Raw genomic sequence first — 16,175 nt, 5'->3', positions numbered from 1 at the left:
TTATATGATGTACCGGCAGGATAGAACAGCGGCGTCTGGTAAGACAAGGGGCGGCGGACTATGAATTTTTATAAATAACAGCTGGTGCACGATATCTAAGGAAGTCTCGAGCTATTGCTCGCCAGAGGTAGAGTGTCTCATGATAAGCTGTAGACCACACTATTGACCGAGAGAGTTTATCTGTATTCCTCGTAGCTGTTTATATACCACCTCAGTCAAAGGCAGGCACTAAGACAGCATTGAATGAGCTGTATTCTGCCATAATCAAACAGGAAAACACTCACCCAGAGGTGGCGCTCCTAGTAGCCAGGGACTTTAATGCAGGGAAACTTAAATCCATTTAACCAAAATTCTATCAGCATGTTAAATGTGCAACCTGAGGGAAAATAACTCTGGACCACCTTTACTCCACACACAGAGACGCATACAAAGCTCTCCCTCACCCTAAATTTGGCAAATCTTACCATAATTCTATCTTCCTGATTCCTGCTTACAAGCAAAAAGTAAAGCAGGAAGCACCAGTGACTAAATCAATACAAAAACGTGGTCAGATGAAGCAGATGCTAAGCTACAGGACTATTTTGCTAGCACAGACTGGAACATGTTCCGGGATTCCTCCGATGGCATTGAGGAGTACACCACATCAGTCATTGGCTTCATCAATAAGTTAATCGATGACATCGTCCCCACAGTGACTGTACGTACATACCCCAACCAGAAACCATGGATTACAGGCAGCATCCGCACTGAGCTAACAGCTAGAGCTGCTGCTTTCAAAGAGCGGGACTCTAAACCGGAAGCCTATAAGAACTCCCGCTATGCCCTCCGACGAACCATCAAACAGGCAAAGCTTCAATACAGGACTAAGATCAAATCCTACTACACCGGCTCTGATGCTCCTCGGATGTGGCAGGGCTTGCAAACCATTACAGACTACAAAGGGACGCACAGCTGAGAGCCACCCAGTGACACAAGCCTACCAGATGAGCTAAACTACTTCTATGCTCGCTTCAAGGCAAATAACACTGAAACATGTATGAGAGTTACCAGCTGTTCCGGAAGACTGTGTGATCACACTCTCCGCAGCCGATGTAAGACCTTTAAACAGGTCAACATTCACAAGGCCGCAGGGCCAGATGGATTACCAGGACGTGTACTGTGAGCATGCGCTGACCAACTGGAAAGTGTCTTCACTGACATTTTCAACCTCTCCCTGTCCGAGTCTATAATACCAACATGTTCTAAGCAGACCACCATAGTCCCTGTGCCCAAGAACACTAAGGTAACCTGCCTAAATGACTACCAACCCGTAGCACTCACATCTGTAGCCATGAAGTGCTTTGAAAGGCTGGTCATGGCTCACATCAACACCATGATCCCAGAAACCCTAGACCCACTCCAATTCGCATACCGCCAAAACAGATCCACAGATGATGCAATCTCTATTGCACTCCACACTGCCCAAAAGGAACATCTATGCGAGAATCTTATTCATTGACTACAGCTCAGCGTTCAACACCATAGTGCCCTCAAAGCTCATCAATAATAATAATAATAATAATCTAAGGACCCTGGGACTAAACACCTTCTGCAACTGGATCTTGGACTTCCTGACGGGCCGCCCCCAGGTGGTGAGGGTAGGTAACAACACATCCGGCACGCTGATCCTCAACACAGGGGCCCCTCAGGGGTGCGTGCTCAGTGTCCTCCTGTACTCCCTGTTCACTCACCTGGCACGGCCAGGCACGACTCCAACACAATCATTATATTTGCCGACGACACAACAGTGTCTGATCACCGACGAGACAGCCTATAGGGAAGAGGTGAGAGACCTGGTCGTGTGGTGCCAGGACAACAACCTCTCCCTCAACATGAACAAGACAAAGGAGATAATTGTGGCCTACAGGAAAAAGAGGACCGAGCATGCCCCCATTCTCATCAACGGGGCTGCAGTGGAGCAGGTTGAGAGCTTCAAGTTCCTTGGTGTCCACATCAACTAACAGACCAGCGCTTGCGTGAGAATACCAGGAAGGAAGATGGCGGACTGAACGTAGTTATGTAGAGTACCTCAAGATAAAAACGTAATATTCAATATCGGTAAATTACACTAAATATTAGCACTATACAATCTGGTGGGTGATAACCTTCAATCTGGATAACACCACAAAAATCACAAGACTAGAGAAATGTATCTACAAATATTACGAAAACAAGCAACACCCAAACATGACAAAATTAAAAACGGGACTCTTCTACAGACACAGACAATTTAATATTTTCACCACCAGGAATGGTAAAGGTCGAAACCGATCTGTTCAATCAATAAATGACCAACTGGGTATACTTGAATTAGTCAGTAAGGACATAAAAGAGTTGAAGGCCTCGAGATGAGTGATGAAAAAGCTGCTATATTGGAGAAAGACAAACAAGCTAAAAGGGACAGTCAATAAGATTGAAACCGAAGTTAATGAACTTAAAAAGGAGAACACCGTTCTGAGAGAAGCCTTACTTGACATACAGACTAGATCCATGAGAGAGAATCTGGTACTAACAGGTATCCAAGAGAAAGAAGGAGAAGTTCCTGAATCTGTAGTTAGAGAGTTCCTCCTTACAGCGCTTCAGATTCCACGCAATGCAATTGACAAAATCCAACTCGAACAACCGCTTCGGACAGAGAGGGCAGAGGTATGAATGCCCAATCGTTGCCAAATTTGCTTAATTTAAAGATAAAATAATGGTTAAAAGCCTGGGTAAAAGACTTCCTCAGACCAGAATTTGCATGAATGACCAGTTCCCGAAGGAAATTGCAGAACGGCGTAAAGTTCTGTATCCAATTTTCAAGGAAAATAGATTAAAAGGGAAACGAGTTGCTCTCGTCGTCGATAAACTATATATTGATAACCAGTTGTTCAGACACAAAGACTACTCCATGGTTATTTTAAAAATTACAAAGTTCTTATAGACGAGGAAAATAATGAAACACCCTATTCTAGCCCGGTTATGGATTGTAATAATACAACAAAAATAGCTTTTCTATTCATCTTCAAATATACTGCTCAAAAAAATAAAGGGAACACTTAAACAACACAATGTAACTCCAAGTCAATCACACTTCTGTGAAATCAAACTGTCCACTTAGGAAGCAACACTGATTGACAATAAATTTCACATGCTGTTGTGCAAATGGAATAGACAACAGGTGGAAATTATAGGCAATTAGCAAGACACCCCCAATAAAGGAGTGGTTCTGCAGGTGGTAACCACAGACCACTTCTCAGTTCCTATGCTTCCTGGCTGATGTTTTGGTCACTTCTGAATGCTGGCGGTGCTCTCACTCTTGTGGTAGCATGAGATGGAGTCTAAAACCCACACAAGTGGCTCAGGTAGTGCAGCTCATCCAGGATGGCACATCAATGCGAGCTATGGCACGAAGGTTTGCTGTGTCTGTCAGCGTAGTGTCCAGAGCATGGAGGCGCTACCAGGAGACAGGCCAGTACATCAGGAGACGTGGAGGAGGCCGTAGGAGGGCAACAACCCAGCAGCAGGACCGCTACCTCCGCCTTTGTGCAAGGAGGAGCACTGCCAGAGCCCTGCAAAATGACCTCCAGCAGGCCACAAATGTGCATGTGTCTGCTCAAACGGTCAGAAACAGACTCCATGAGGGTGGTATGAGGGCCCGACGTCCACAGGTGGGGGTTGTGCTTACAGCCCAACACCGTGCAGGACGTTTGGTATTTGCCAGAGAACACCAAGATTGGCAAATTCGCCACTGGCGCCCTGTGCTCTTCACAGATGAAAGCAGGTTCACACTGAGCATGTGACAGACGTGACAGAGTCTGGAGACGCCGTGGAGAACGTTCTGCTGCCTGCAACATCCTTCAGAATGACCGGTTTGGCGGTGGGTCAGTCATGGTGTGGGGTGGCATTTCTTTGGGGGGCCGCACAGCCCTCCATGTGCTCGCCAGAGGTAGCCTGACTGCCATTAGGTACCGAGATGAGATCCTCAGACCCCTTGTGAGACCATATGCTGGTGCGGTTAGCCCTGGGTTCCTCCTAATGCAAGACAATGCTAGACCTCATGTGGCTGGAGTGTGTCAGCAGTTCCTGCAAGAGGAAGGCATTGATGCTATGGACTGGCCCGCCCGTTCCCCAGACCTGAATCCAATTGAGCACATCTGGGACATCATGTCTCGCTCCATCCACCAACGCCATGTTGCACCACAGACTGTCCAGGAGTTGGCGGATGCTTTAGTCCAGGTCTGGGAGGAGATCCCTCAGGAGACCATCTGCCAGCTCATCAGGAGCATGCCCAGGCGTTGTAGGGAGGTCATACAGGCACGTGGAGGCCACACAGACTACTGAGCCTCATTTTGACTTGTTTTAAGGACATTACATCAAAGTTGGATCAGCCTGTAGTGTGGTTTTCCACTTTCATTTTGAGTGTGACTCCAAATCCAGACCTCCGTGGGTTGATAAATTGGATTTCCATTGATTATTTTTGTGTGATTTTGTTGTCAGCACATTCAACTATGTAAAGAAAAAAGTATTTAATAAGATTATTTCATTCATTCAGATCTAGGATGTGTTATTTTAGTGTTCCCTTTATTTTTTTGAGCAGTGTATAACTAATTGGAAGACAAAAGCACTAATTCAACATGGTGAAGATAAAAACTCGGTAAACAGAAGGCACAGTATGTGTGGATGGTGTGGTGTGTGTTTATTTTATTTGTTATGTTTGGGAAAGCGTGGCGTTGAGTGAGAAATTAAATGGTTGCATTGTCACGGCTGTCGAAAGGAGGAGCGGACCAAAGTGCAGCGAGCGTGTCGTTCCACATTTTATTTACACTGTGAAACTATGCAATACATAAATAAACTGAATGACAAAAACAACAAACCGTGACGCAGAGGTGAAAGATACACTGACTCAAAGATAATCTCCCACAAACCCAGGTGGGACAAACAACAACTTAAACATGACCAGCTGCCTCTAATTGGAGATCACCCCAAACAAAGCCCAACAAAGAAATACAAAACTAGAACAACCCAACATAGAAATACAAAACTAGAACATAACATAGAAAAACTAGAAAACCCCCGTCACGCCCTGACCTACTCTACCATAGAAAATAACAGCTTACTAGGGTCAGGACGTGACATGCATATCCCAGAACCAATGTATTGCTTTGAGCAAGGGTTGTGAGAGAGCTTTCAATATTGTTCAGATGATGGTACTGTCGTGTCTTTGGCTATGCCGGATTAAGTGATATGACATGCTAACTTATAAAATTATTTCTCTGTAATTAATATTACCTGATTAAGCTAATCATGTAAATGTAATTAACTAGAAAGTCGGGGCACCACAGAAGAACGTTTATAGAGCTGTTATCTTCCGAATAAAGTCTTAAAATACTTAGTAATATTTTACATCGATAGCAGTCAATATTAACCCTTATCTTATTTTCAGTCTCATAATGAAAGTTGTAAAATCTTGGTTATCTTCACGAACCCTGGCTAACAAGTTTATTTTACTAAATACCTAACTAATCACACAGAATTACAAATACACAGAATACAATGATGTCATACAGAATTCACCCCTGGTGAACGGAACCTGTATGAAAGCTGGTTACACAAAGGAAAGGGGGTTGGGCTTGAATGAAAGAGCGGGAAGACTTAGGAACAAAGAAACAGCAGCTATGCTATCGTAAATACATGATCTTATGCATTCTAAATTACCGCCCATTTGGAAAAGGAAAATGCAATAAATATTTACTCTGAGCTGCGCTTCGGTAGATTGGTCGTAGATGCTGGCCGGGTTGGCCAACAGATCTTCCTGTAGTGGAAGAATGTCAATGGTGGTAAATTGGATACGTGGTGGTATCTTCGTCCGTCTGTTAGACTGGATCCGTCGTCCGTCCTTTCCTAGCCCACGTTAGCAGCGGCTAACTCAACGGTTAGGAAGTATCACTTCTGTAGTGAATAAGCTCAAAGTTCATACCATTCACCATCAAAGCTCACGCCGAGGTTGGCTTAGTTCTGTCCTTGATATGGTTTAGTTAACATGTGTGTCCTTCTGACGTAGAGGCTGCAGACCTCCCGTACTGGAACATACTGGTTATCTTTTCGTCAAAGGCTTATATAGTGGAGAGGGGGGAGGGAGGTGTTTCATCGTTTATAACCCCATGTCTCTTCACAGGGTTGGGCCACTGATCGGGCAGGGCACTTTCCTTATGAAAACCCAATTCTCTCATTTGGAAGCTAAAATTACATTTAATCTCCTAACAAACAATTTCAATATCAAACATTTCAATTGCATAACAATTCCATGTGACTCTGATAACTAGAGGGTGTATACTTTCTCAGGTACAGTTTACGTCGTCCTGTCATCAATCATAATGTCCCAGATAACAATGAACTGACATACATAATCATTACGTTATCAAGCATATTTCCAACTGGTTTTATTATCAAAAGATGGTTCCTTTCCCCATTTGTTTGATGTTCCCAGACTCTCTATATTTAACAGGACAGCAGTCCTTCAGTAGGGTCAGTAAGAGAGGGGAAGGGAGAAAGGTATTTATGGGGGGGGGGTCATAAACCTTACCCACAGGCCAACGTCATGACAGTACTATACTATATATGATACTATTTATAATGAATTATACGTCTTATTTATTGTCCTATCATGGTGGAACAGCGTTTTAAAATGAATTATACATTAATTGATTTATTTATGATCCTATATTGATGGAACGGTCCACAACCCTATACCCTAGACACCCACCTGAATGACCCAGATACTAAGGAGAAGTCCCTAACTGTTTTATGGGCCTGCTATAAGCGGTCTGTATGCAGCCAAAATGCGGTCAGAGACCTAGAGCAGCACTGCCCCCTATAGATTCTGAGCCCGCTTGGCAGGGTTGGTCCTGCAAAGCCAAAGCCCCCTAAAGGGAGAGCATACTACACAAGGAAATTCTCAAAGCTGCTAATGAGAACCTTGACGACCTTGTACCTAGCCGGTGGGGATTCCGGTGGTGTGCCCCCACCCAGGCAGTGGCAGTGCTGGCAACACTAGCTGCAGTAACCCATGGGGAGGGGGTCACACTCAGACATTCAGAGAGGGGGTATATTATTGTGGCCCTGGTGGCACAAAATCAAAGGTCTGACTGCATGGAGATGCTTGGGAATATGGTCAATACGGGTGACCGTGTTGTGGGTGTTTCAGGGGAAAGGGGAAAGAGGCTATGGTTGTTTATTTATTTATGTTCCCCTTTATTTAGCCAGGTAGGCCAGTTGAGAACAAGTTCTCATTTACAACTGCAACCTGGCCAAGATAAAGCAAAGCAGTGCGACAAAAACAACAACACAGAGTTACACATGGAATAAACAAACATGCAGTCAATAACACAATAGAACATCTGTATACAGTGTGTGCAAATTAAGTATGGAGGTCAGGCAATAAATAGGCCATAGTGGCAAAGTAATTACAATTTAGCAATTAACACTTGAGTGATAGATATGCAGATGAGGATGTGCAAGTAGAAATACTGGTCTGCAAAAGAGCAGAAAAAAATGGGAATGAGGTAGGTAGTTGGTTGGAGGGGCTATTTACAGATGGGCTGCATACAGCTGCAGCGATCAGTAAGCTGATCTGACAACCGATGCTTGAAGTTAGTGAGGGAGATCTAACTCTTCAACTTCAGTGATTTTTGCAATTCGTTCCAGTCATTGGCAGCACAGACCTGGAAAGAAAGGTGGCCAAAGGAGGAATTGGCTTTGGGGGTGACCAGTGAAATATACCTGCTGGAGCATGACCTTGAGCCAGTGGGTTTGGCAAAGAATATGTAGCGAGGACCAGCCACATATTGTCCACATATTCTAAGTCAGAACCGTCCAGAGTAGTGATGCTAGGCGGGCGGGCAGGTGCGGACAGCGATCGGTTGAAGAGCATGCATTTAGTTTTACTAGCGTTTAAGAGCGGTTGGAGGCCACGGAAGGAGTGTTGTATGGCTTTGAAGCTCGTCTGGAGGTTTGTTAACCTGTTATGGATAGGGGGCAGTATTTTCACGGCCGGATAAAAAACGTACACGATTTAATCTGGTTACTACTCCTGCCCAGAAACTAGAATATGCACTCCAAAGTTTCTAAAACTGTTTGAATGGTGTCTGTGAGTATAACAGAACTCATTTGGCAGGCCAAAACCTGAGAAGATTCCTTACAGGAAGTGCCCTCTCTGACCATTTCTTGGCCTTCTACACTCTCTTTATTGAAAACTGAGGATCTCTGCTGTACGTGACACTTCCTACGGCTCCCATAGGCTCTCAGAAGGCGGCAGAACGGTGAATGATGACTTTGTAGCCCATTGCTGAAAAACAGTAGCGCATTTGGATAGTGGTCGATCTGAGAACAATGAGACTGGGGGCGCGTGCACGAGAAGACTCCATGTTTTTATTTTCAGTCTTTGAACGAAAACAACGACTCCCGGTCGGAATATTATTGCTTTTTTACGAGAAAAATCGCATAAAAATTGATTTTAAACAGCGTTTGACATGCTTCGAAGTACGGTAATGGAATATTTTGAATTTTTTTGTCACGAAACGCACCGGGCGCGTCACCCTTCTTTACCCTTCGGATAGTGTCTTGAACGCACGAACAAAACGCCGCTATTTGGATATAACTATGGATTATTTGGAACCAAACCAACATTTGTTATTGAAGTAGAAGTCCTGGGAGTGCATTCTGACGAAGAACAGCAAAGGTAATCCAATTTTTATGTCACGTCCTGACCAGCAGAGGGAGGTATTGTATTAGTTTTGGTCAGCACGTGGCAGGTTTTTTGTGTGTTAAGTGTTGTGTTGGTGATTAGGACTCCCAATTGAAGGCAGGTGTGTTGAGTTGCCTTTGATTGGGAGTCCTATATAGGAGTGTGTGTTTTTCTTTGGGGTTGTGGGTAGTTGTTCTTGCATTGCGTTTTGTGTGCCTGCAAGACTGTTCCTGTCTTGTGTATTGTTTTTGTCCGGTGGATGCTTTACTCCTTTTTGGAATTAAAATATGAGTATCCCCTTCCCCTCTGCGCCTTGGTCCATTTTTGAAGAGAGTTGTTACAGAACTACCCACCAAACCAGGACCAAGCGGCGGAGGAGGCAGGAGCAGCAGGAGTACAGCGTGATGGACCAATGGACTTGGGAACAGATCCTAGACGGAGAGGGACCATGGACTCAGGCTGGGGATTATCGCCCCCGCAGTGGGAGATTGAAGCGGCGGGAGCGGAGAGGCGCTATTACGAGGAGAGAGAGCGCAACGAGCACGAGAGGCAGCCCCAAGATTTTTTTTGGGGGGGGCACACGGGACAGTCGGTGGAGTCAAGGTCGGAACCAGAGCCAGTCGGGATGACATTGGAGGTGAGCGAGGGGTACGAGGCAGAGACTGTGACGGGGTTAATGGGGAAATTAAGAGAGAGAGAGATGAGAGAGCTGCTAGTGTGGTGCATAAAGTACGGCATTCGCCCTAATGAGCGTGTCGTGGGAATGATGTCACCTGAGGCAGCTCTCAATACTCGTCCTGAGGTGCGTGCTGGTTGTCTGGTAAAGACTGTGCCTGCGCCCAGAAACAGGCCTCCTGCATGTCTTCCCAGCCCTGCACGTCCTGTGCCTACGCCCAGAACCAGGCCTCCTGTATGTCTTCCTATCCTGGCCAAGCCCGTGCCTCCTCCACGGACCAGTCCTCCAGTGGGTCTCCCCATCCTGGTCAAACCCGTGCCTCCTCCACGGACCAGTCCTCCAGTGGGTCTCTCCACCCTGGTCTCTCCTGTGCCACCTCCTCAAACCAGGCCTCCAGCGGGTCTCCCCAGCCTGGTGAATCCTGAGCCGGATCTGCCAGAGTGGCCCGCCGTGCCGGATCTGCCCGAGTGGCCCGCCTGTCCTCCGGCCCAGCCCGAGTGGCCCGCCTGTCCTCCGGCCCAGCCCGAGTGGCCCGCCTGTCCTCCGGCCCAGCCCGAGTGGCCCGCCTGTCCTCCGGCCCAGCCCATGTGGCCCGCCTGTCCTCCGGCCCAGCCCGAGTGGTCGGTCTGCCAGGGTCAGCCCGAGTGTCCCGTCTGCCCGGCGCAGCTATCGGCGCCACCGAAGTGGGCGACGCTGAAGGTGGAGCGAGGTCCACGTCCTGCACCTGAGCCACCTCCAGGAGAGGTGGGTTGGTGAGGGAGGGTGTAGCACAGTGCCGTCGTTGACTGCAGCCACCCTCCCTTATTGTTTAGGGGGATTTTTTTGGGGGGGGGGGTTGTTTTTTCTTTTAGGTACATTCCGGGGTCTGCGCCTTGAGGGGGGGGGGTACTGTCACGTCCTGACCAGCAGAGGGAGGTATTGTATTAGTTTTGGTCAGGACGTGGCAGGTTTTTTGTGTGTTAAGTGTTGTGTTGGTGATTAGGACTCCCAATTGAAGGCAGGTGTGTTGAGTTGCCTTTGATTGGGAGTCCTATATAGGAGTGTGCGTTTTTCTTTGGGGTTGTGGGTAGTTGTTCTTGCATTGCGTTTTGTGTGCCTGCAAGACTGTTCCTGTCTTGTGTATTGTTTTTGTCCGGTGGATGCTTTACTCCTTTTTGGAATTAAAATATGAGTATCCACATACCCGCTGCGCCTTGGTCCATTTTTGAAGACAGTTGTTACATTTTATTATAGTAAATCGGAGTTTGGTGAGTACCAAACTTGGTGGGTGTCAAAATAGCTAGCCATGATGGCCAGGCTATCTACTCAGAATATTGCAAAATGTGCTTTCACCGAAAAGCTATTTTAAAATCGGACATAGCGATTGCATAAAGGAGTTCTGTATCTATAATTCTTAAAATAATTTATGTTTTTTGTGAACGTTTATCATGAGTAATTTAGTAAATTCACCGGAAGTGTTCGGTGGGAATGCTAGTTCTGAACGTCACATGCTAATGTAAAAAGCTGGTTTTTGATATAAATATGAACTTGATTGAACAAAACATGCATGTATTGTATAACATAATGTCCTAGGAGTGTCATCTGATGAAGATCATCAAAGGTTAGTGCTGCATTTAGCTGTGGTTTTGTTTTTTGTGACATTATATGCTAGCTTGAAAAATGGGTGTCTGATTATTTCTGGCTGGGTACTCTGCTGACATAATCTAATGTTTTGCTTTCGCTGTAAAGCCTTTTTGAAATTGGACAGTGTGGTTAGATAAAGGAGAGTCTTGTCTTTAAAATGGTGTAAAATAGTCATATGTTTGAAAAATTGAAGTTTTTGGATTTTTGAGGAATTTGTCATTCGCGCCACGCCTATCATTGGATATTGGAGCAGGTGTTCCGCTAGCGGAACGTCTAGATGTAAGAGGTTATTAACACAGTGTCCAAGGAAGGGCCAGAAGTATACAGAATGGTGGATCAAAGAATCACCAGCAGCAAGAGCGACATCATTGATTTATGCAGAGAAAAGAGTCGGCCCGAGAATTGAACCCTGTGGCACCCCCATAGAGACTGCCAGAGGTCCAGACAACAGGCCCTCCGATTTGACACACTGAACTCTATCAGAGAAGTAGTTGGTGAACCAGGCAAGGCAGTCATGAGAGAAACCAAGGCTGTTGAGTCTGCCGATAAGAATGCGGTGATTGACAGAGTCGAAAGCCTTGGCCAGGTCGATGAAGACGGATGCACAGTACTGTTTTTTTATCGATGGTAGTTATGATATCATTTATGACCTTGAGCGTGGCTGAGGTGCACCCGTGACCAGCTCGGAAACTGGATTCCATAGCGGAGAAGGCACGGTGGGATTCGAGATGGTTGATGATCTGTTTGTTCACTTGGCTTTTGTGTGGGGGAAGGGGTTGAGTGTGTATGAGTGTGTGGGTGTATGTGTGTGTCGGAGTAAAAGATGTTAGGGACAATATAGGATGATTCACAATAAATGTTTGCAAAAATAATTGCTTGCAATAATGTAATTTTGGTAATGGCGAGACTGGTGAGAGGTAAAATCCTTTGCATAAATTGCCTACATTACTACAAATATTAATAGCTAATTATGGAAAATAAGATAAACAGGATATTTAAAATATATAAATATTGATGGCTATATATAATACAATTTGAGGAGAGGGCGATGGAAATGCATTTGGTGGTTGATCTACTTCTGTTCTGTAAATGGCCCTGTGTGCTCTTTTCCCAGGATGGATCCCAGTCTGTTCAGGGCCCTGGGATACAGGGGGTCGGGGGTGGTCTGCCGGGCATTGGGATGACAAACCAACTCGGGATGAGGAGGGCTTTTAGCGGGTGGAATAGTGGGGACCAATTGGAGGTTTACTTAGTAGCACTGCAAATATCATGGTAGAGCTATAATTGAAGTTGGAAGTTTACATACACCTTAGCCAAATACATTTAAACTCGGTTATTCTCAAATTCCTGACATTTAATCCTAGTAAAAAATCCCTGTCTTAGGTCAGTTAGGATCACCACTTTATTTTAAGAATGTGAAATGTCAGAATAATAGTAGAGAGAATGATTTATTTCAGCTTATATATTTTTTACATCACATTCCCAGTGGGTCAGATGTTTACATACACTCAATTAGTATTTGGTAGCATTGCCTTTAAATTGCTTAACTTGAGTCAAACGTTTCAGGTAGCCTTCCACAAGCTTCCCACAATAAGTTGGATGAATTTTTGCCCATTCCTCCTGACAGAGCTGGTGTAAGTGAGTCAGGTTTGTAGGCCTCCTTGCTCGCACACGCTTTTTCAGTTCTGCTCACAAAATTTCTATAGGATTGAGGTCAGGGCTTTGTGATGGCCACGCCAATACCTTGACTTTGTTGTCCTTAAGCCATTTTGCCACAACTTTGGAAGTATGCTTGGGGTCATTGTCCATTTGGAAGACCCATTTGCGACCAAGCTTTAACTTCCTGACTGATGTCTTGACATGTTTCTTCAATATATCCACATCATTTTCCATCCTCATGATTCCATGTATTTTGTGAAGTGCACCAGTCCCTCCTGCAGCAAAGCACCCCCACAACATGATGCTGCCACCCCCGTGCTTCACGGTTGGGATGGTGTTCTTCAGCTTGCAAGGCTCCCCCTTTTTCCTCCAAACATAACGATGGTCATTATGGCCAAACAGTTCTATTTTTGTTTCATCAGACCAGAGGACATTTCTCCAGAAAGTACGATCTTTGTCCCCATGTGCAGTTGCAAACCGTAGTATGGCTTTTTTATGGCGGTTTTGGAGCAGTGGCTTCTTCCTTGCTGAGCGGCCTTTCAGGTTATGTTGATATCGGACTCGTTTTACTGTGGATATAGATACTTTTGTACCCGTTTCCTCCAGCATCTTCACAAGGTCCTTTGCTGTTGTTCTGGGATTGATTTGCACTTTTTGCACCAAAGTACGTTCATCTCTAGGAGACAGAACATGTCTCCTTCCTGAGCGGAATGACGGCTGAATGGTCCCATGGTGTTAAACTTGCGTACTATTGCTTGTATAGATGAACATGGTACCTTCAGGCGTTTGGAAATTGCTCCCAAGGATGAACCAGACTTCTGGTCATTATTACTGAAATAGGACCCAAGTGGTATATATAAAGAACCAGTCCATTTAAAAATTGGAGGCCTCTTACACTTCAGTGTTGTGATGCAAAAATCCTAGCTAAATGCTTGGCGCATAGAATTAAAAAAGTATTGTCAGATATTATTCATCCTAATCAGACAGGTTTTTTTACACGGACGATACATTGGAGATAATATAAGACAAGCCAGACAACATTAAAAGTGTAAAGTGGTTGCTCCACTGGATATCATAAGGTGAATGCACCAATTTGTAAGTCGCTCTGGATAAGAGCGTCTGCTAAATGACTAAAATGTAAATGTGTTATAGACTGTACGTTTGTTTATTCCATGTAACTCTGTGCTGTTGTTTGTGTCATACTGCTTTGCTTTATCTTGGCCAGGTCGCAGTTGTAAATGAGAACTTGTTCTCAACTGGCCTACCTGGTTAAATAAAGGTGAAATAAATCAAATAAATACAAATATGTATGGGTATGTACGTGTGTATATATACCAAAAAAAGATATGGGGATTGGAAATGAAGCAGACAATTACAATGGTCCACCCCAAAATACAAATAACATGGTCTAAGCACACCAAGACAGTCATGAAGAGGGCACGACAACCTATTCCTTCTCAGGAGACTGAAAAGATTTTGCTTGGGTCCTCAGATCCTCAAAAGGTTCTACAGCTGCACCATCGAGAGCATTCTGACAGGTTGCATCACTGCCTGGTATGGCAACTGCTCGGCCTCTGACCGCAAGGGCACTACAGAGGGAAGTGCGAACGGCCCAGTACATCACTGGGGCTAAGCTTCCTGCCATCCAGGAGGTGTCAGAGGAAGGCCCTAAAAATTGTCAAAGACTCCAGCCACCCTAGTCATAGACTGTTCTCTCTGCTACCGCACGGCAAGCTGTACCGGAGCGCCAAGTCTAGGTCCAAGAGGCTTCTAAACAGATTCTACCCCCAAGCCATAAGACTCCTGAACATCTTGTCAAATGGCTACCAGACTATTTGCATTGACCCCCCACCCCCTCTTTACACCAGTGCTACTCTCCATTGTCATCTATGCATAGTCACTTTAATAACTATATGTACATACTACCTCAACTAACCGCTGCCCCTGCACATTGACTCTGTATCGGTAACCCCGTGTGTAGTCTCGCTATTGTAATTTTCTTTAATTACTTGTTACCTTTATCTCTTATTCTTATCCATATCTTTTTTTGAAACTGCATTGCTGGTTAGGGACTCGTAAGTAGGCATTTCACTGTGAGGTCTACCTACACCTGTTTTATTCAGCATTTCACTGTGAGGTCTACACCTGTTGTATTCAGCATTTCACTGTGAGGTCTACTACACCTGTTGTATTCAGCATTTCACTGTGAGGTCTACCTACACCTGTTGTATTCAGCATTTCACTGTGAGGTCTACTGCACCTGTTATATTCAGCATTTCACTGTGAGGTCTACTACACCTGTTGTATTCAGCATTTCACTGTGAGGTCTGCTACACCTGTTGTATTCAGCATTTCACTGTGAGGTCTACTACACCTGTTGTATTCAGCATTTCACTGTGAGGTCTACTACACCTGTTGTATTCAGCATTTCACTGTGAGGTCTACTACACCTGTTGTATTCAGCATTTCACTGTGAGGTCTACTACACCTGTTGTATTCAGCATTTCACTGTGAGGTCTACTACACCTGTTGTATTCAGCATTTCACTGTGAGGTCTACTACACCTGTTGTATTCAGCATTTCACTGTGAGGTCTACTACACCTGTTGTATTCAGCATTTCACTGTGAGGTCTACTACACCTGTTGTATTCAGCATTTCACTGTGAGGTCTACTACACCTGTTGTATTCAGCATTTCACTGTGAGGTCTACGACACCTGTTGTATTCAGCATTTCACTGTGAGGTCTACGACACCTGTTGTATTCAGCATTTCACTGTGAGGTCTACGACACCTGTTGTATTCAGCATTTCACTGTGAGGTCTACGACACCTGTTGTATTCAGCATTTCACTGTGAGGTCTACTACACCTGTTGTATTCAGCATTTCACTGTGAGGTCTACTACACCTGTTGTATTCAGCATTTCACTGTGAGGTCTACTACACCTGTTGTATTCAGCATTTCACTGTGAGGTCTACTACACCTGTTGTATTCAGCATTTCACTGTGAGGTCTACTACACCTGTTGTATTCAGCATTTCACTGTGAGGTCTACACCTGTTGTATTCGGCGCATGTGACTAATAGAATTTCCTATGATTTGAAGATCATCTCTCTGGGCTCCAGCTGATATGGATGAGAGGGGCTGATAACACGGAGCATGCGCAGTATGGAACGTCCCTTGGAAAGCGTCATCCTTAACATGCAGTCGTGTGCTCTAGTCTCAGACTAGACGGATAACCCCAGGTACAAATAAATACACACTGGCCTCTGAGTTACGAGACCAACTGCAGAAGCTGTGTCTGTCAGAGGAGTCGGCTAGCTATATCTAAACTCAGTGTTGACGGAAGCAGCGGCAGACAGAATAAATAAACTGAAGACGAGTGACAGAGATGAAGATAGCTAACTACTGACTGTGGCTAACTAGCTCCGAGACTGACTGATACAACCAACTTA

The 16,175-nt window shown here is 45.0% G+C and overlaps 1 protein-coding gene across 2 annotated transcripts in view; it reads right to left on the bottom strand.

Annotated features, from left to right (window-relative positions):
- Positions 1–16,175, bottom strand: part of alg9 (ALG9 alpha-1,2-mannosyltransferase) — a 75,464-nt gene that overhangs the window by 58,863 nt on the left and 426 nt on the right. The gene's annotated exons all lie outside the window — the stretch shown is intronic.

This window comes from Salmo trutta, chromosome 19 (genome assembly GCF_901001165.1).
Source record: "Salmo trutta chromosome 19, fSalTru1.1, whole genome shotgun sequence".
NCBI lineage: Eukaryota > Metazoa > Chordata > Actinopteri > Salmoniformes > Salmonidae > Salmo > Salmo trutta.
This window is presented reverse-complemented; position numbering and strand designations above follow the sequence as displayed.